This window comes from Mus pahari, chromosome 2 (genome assembly GCF_900095145.1).
Source record: "Mus pahari chromosome 2, PAHARI_EIJ_v1.1, whole genome shotgun sequence".
Lineage (NCBI taxonomy): Eukaryota > Metazoa > Chordata > Mammalia > Rodentia > Muridae > Mus > Mus pahari.
Window position 1 is genome coordinate 58,528,179 of NC_034591.1, and position 4,499 is coordinate 58,532,677.

Below are 4,499 nucleotides of genomic sequence, written 5' to 3' on the forward strand. Positions count from 1 at the left end.
GTCTAGGAAAACTCAAACTGGAGGTCTTGCTAAGTGTTTGGGCCACTGGATTCCAGGATGTCTTGTGTGACAGGTGAAATAGTACAAAGTGTGCAAGGAACAACAGTAGGGAACTTCTAGAATAAATCAAATACTATTTTTTTAAACTATTATAAATCATTTGCAATTTGCTTTAAAACCACCACTGCAAAAAAATAATGTTTTGAAATTTAGATATATTACTATTTATAGGAAAATTATTTTTCTGCCTGGGCAGTGGTGGTACATGCCTGGGTGTTAATCTCTCCACTCAGGAGGCAGAGGCAGAGGCAGGGGCAGAGGCAGATGGAGCTCTGCGAGTTCCCAACCAGTCTGATCTACAGAGTAAGTTCAGGACAGCAAATGAGCTTGAAGTTACAACATACCAGGATTAGCACTTGTAAAAAACATAAAGATGAGGCTGGAGAAATGTCTCTGTGCTTAAGTGTTCTTTTCTGCAGTTTGATTCTCAGCCCCCACATCAGGCATATCACAACAGCAGCACCAGCTTACATAGGATCTTATGCCCTAGTCTAGCCTCCTTGAGCACTGCACTCACATGCACACTTTCCCTCAGAGGTGTGTAAGAGATATTTTGGGGACAAATTGGAAATAGTCTAGACAATGGGAGCTCAGAAATTACAGGAGGAGTTAAGTGGCAAGGCAGTTCAGCATTCAGATCGGCTGTGGGACAACCCACAAATGCTGAATTTACTAGTCATGAAAGTGTGTCTCTGTGTTCTTTCTCCATTGTTAATTGCTGGGCCAGCTGTGGAAAAGCTAGCAGGATATGTAAATCTTGTTGCTACCTACCTGCCCAAAAAGAAAGGCAAGCTGCCTTCACATAGCCAAGGGCAACTACAAGAGTGAGATGTGTAGCTTCTGCATAAAAGAAGAGCAGGTGGCTGGAGGTGAGGCAGAAGGGCAGGGGTCAGATGAAGAGGCACATGCAGAAGGATGCAATGGCAGGGAAGTTGAGTTATGTTAGAAGCTAGCTAAATACTGTCCCATCAAAAAGGCCAAAGGTCTTTATTATTGAACCACAAGCAGAACCCCCAGAGCCCCAAAATAATACATCTTTGGTCTCTTCCTTCCTTATGTGGAATGACCCACTCTTGGAGCTGAGAAACATAAAATAGAGAAGCAGGCTTCCAGGTAGGAGAGGCTGTCACATCAGCCACCAGGGCATGGGCTTTCTGGTGAAGAGATGCATCGGGCAAAGCCTCTTTCTTCATCCTCTAGTTCTCAACTTTGGAAGTACTTACAGGGCTCATGTGTTTACAATAGTGCTACCCATCCATTGCCTGTGTATAGCCCACCTGTACCGCAGGTGAGGTCAGTCCTGAGAGTACTAGTATAAAAAGAGGCACAAAACAAATCTTCAACAAGAAATTCTACTACTCTACACAAAAATGTTCCAACACAATCCATTTCTACATCAAGTACCATCTAACAACTTCATAATTCAAAATACAGAATAAAAACAACTCAGATGCAAGGAGTTGGACAAACTTTTTGTTCAAATCTTAAGTTTAGATGTATGTATACACAAGTGTATATGTGTCTGCAGGCATGTAGGGGTTCACACTGGGTATTCCTTGATCACTCTCCACCTTGTATGTTGAGGCAAGGTCTTTTGTGAAAACAAACTCACTGATTTTGCAAGTATAGCTAGTCGGTGTGCCCCAGGGATCCAGTCTCTATATCCCAACTTGTGGTATTTATTATGGATGCTAGGAATCCTAACCCAGTTCCTTCCATTGAGCCATCTCGCCAGCCCTGAGTTCTACTTAATAGCAGGTGACCTTGAACATGATACTCACCTTCTCTGTATCTTGGTGTGATGGTTTGTATATGCTCACCCCAGGAGGCACTATTAGAAGGCACTATTAGTTGGTGTGGCCTTGTTGGAGTGGGTGTCACTGTGGGTGTGGGCTTTAAGACCCTCATCCTAGCTGCCTGGAAGCCAGTATTCTGCTAGCAGCCTTCAGGTGAATATGTAGAACTCTCAACTCCTCCTGCGCCATGCCTGTCTGGATATTATCATGCTCCTACTTTGATGATAATAGACTAAACCATTGAACCTGTAAGCCAGCCCCATTTAAATGTTGTCCATTATTAGAGTTGCCTTGGTCACGGTATCTGTTCACAGCAGTAAAATCCTAACTAAGATTTTAAGTAGTACCAGGGACTGGGGTATTGCTGTGACAGGCCTGACCATGTTTTTATTTTAAAGGATGTGGACTTTGGGGATTTTGGATTTGGAAAACAGTGGAATGCTTTAAATGGGACTTAATGGGTTATCCTAGTAGGAATATGGAAGACTTTGTTACAGAGGGTGATTTGAATTGTGAGGACCTGGCCTAAGAGGTTTCAGTGGAAATTTTTAATATGTGACCTAAAGACTGTTTTGTGGTATTTTGTTGAAGAATGTGGCTGTTCTGCCCTTGTCTGAAGAGTCTGCCTGAGGCTAAGGTGAAGAGACTCAGATTAATTGCCCTGACAAAGGAAGTCTCAGAAAGGCCCATCATAGACTTTGTTCTCTGGTTAAGTCTCATGAAGAGCATTTTAAACAAGCATAGCAAGCTGAGAAAGGAAAAATATAAAATATATGGTTCTAGTATTAAAGGGGCACCCAGGAAGTGAAATGGAGCTGAATCCTGTTTTGAAAGATATTGAATTGAATTAAAGGAGTAGTGAGCTTTGGGCAAGATTCCACCCAGCTAAGTTTAGGTCCAAGCATGGTAGTACTAGCCTTTAATCCCAGGGGGCAAACACAAACAGATCTCCGAATTCAAGGCCAGCCTGGAACAGAGAAAGTTCTAGGTGAAGAAAAACTTAAACCCAGGCTTGGTGGACCAAGTGCTTTAATCCCAGTGCTTAGGAGACAGGCAAGTACATCTCTGAGTTCAAAGTCAGTCTAGGAGCAAGTTCCAGGACAGCCAACCTTAGGCAGTGAAGGTGTTGAAAAACAGAAAGCTGGTGATGATGTAATAGAACAAGGGGGCCATGTTCCAGCCCTAGCAAGCAGCAGAACTCCACAGCTTGGGCCACATGACTCTAGCTTTAGAACCCAGAATAGAAGGGACTACTGAGACAATTGATGCTGGTTAACTAGAGCTAAGAAATTAGTGGTGATTAAGAAAACACCAGCATCATTGAGGTGAAATCTTCTGGGAAGTGTTTTCTGAGAGCACAAAAAAGCTGTGTTCCAGAGANAGCCAAAGTTGTACCTCCTGCAGCAGCTGTACTTGGTAATGTGTAAGAGTCACCCAGGTGGTACTGGTTTTGACATGAAGGGGTCATGGAGAACAGCTGAGGCTTGGCACTATGAGAGGCCATAGAAGGCCACTGGTAAAGTACAACCTCAGTTGCAGTTGATGGCTAAGGACTGAAGGGGTCATGCAATGGAGTTGAGGCTTGGCACCATGAAGAGAGCCTATGAGAGGCCATTGGTGAAGCCTAGTTGCAGTGGAAGACCCCAGTGTACTGGAGATGCCACTACCATGGGATGATCACCAAGAACAGCAGCGGCAGTGGAGTGAATCAACCTGAGCTTAGAGTGTAACAAAAGTCAGAGCTGGAGATGTGATGTAAGCCCTTTGGAGGTGCCCAGAAGATCATGTGTGGATCCCAGATATTGAAACAAGAAGTAGTAACACTGGAGTTGCCTTGGAGACTCCAAGATGTTGGAGATGCCAGAGCCATGGACTCCCTGTTTAGGAAAGCTTCATGGTGTTTGTTCACAGCAGTAAAACCTTAACTAAGACACTGGTTTCATCTGTACAGGGGATGAAGTAGTTCCTATCACATCAGAATATTGTGAGGAAGAATAAAAATATCCCCTGTACATAGTATGCATGATTAAGTAATGGAAACTTGTGATCCAAATCCTGTATCAAAGCTTTGGGTCTTCCCTCTAAATCTGAAGGAGTACCACACCTACAGCCCCTGGGACTTATTTCCCAGTCCTACAAAATCAGGCTGTGTTTGTGAAGATGAGATGTGTTAATTATTTCACTATAATAGGTGGCCATTAGAATATCTCCTAGATGTACAAAGAGTTTCTCAAGACAAGTTCCTACAGTTGAGGTTTCTGTCTGAAAGATAGCATTACATAGAGATGCAAAAGCCTCTCTGAGGCTTCCCTATGAAAGCCCTGCCTGAGGATTCCTTTCTTCCTTGACTCCACTCCCTCCCTCCCTCCCTCCAGTGCAAGAACTTACCCTTATCATCCTTGACCTGTCTCATATAGCCTATGTCCAAAATCAAGCCCAACTTCCCTCCTAGGATCTGCACTTAAGTATGTTCCTTAGTAAGTAGTTGAACCTTGCTCTCCCACTACACAGAAGCCCTCTGAGGCCTTGGTTTTGCTACTTCTGTAACACTGTTGCTACAACACTGGGTTGATGCCCAGAACAGCACATGCTTTTAATAACCATCCAGGAAAGAAATACATACAGTCCTTAAAAAAAAAAAAA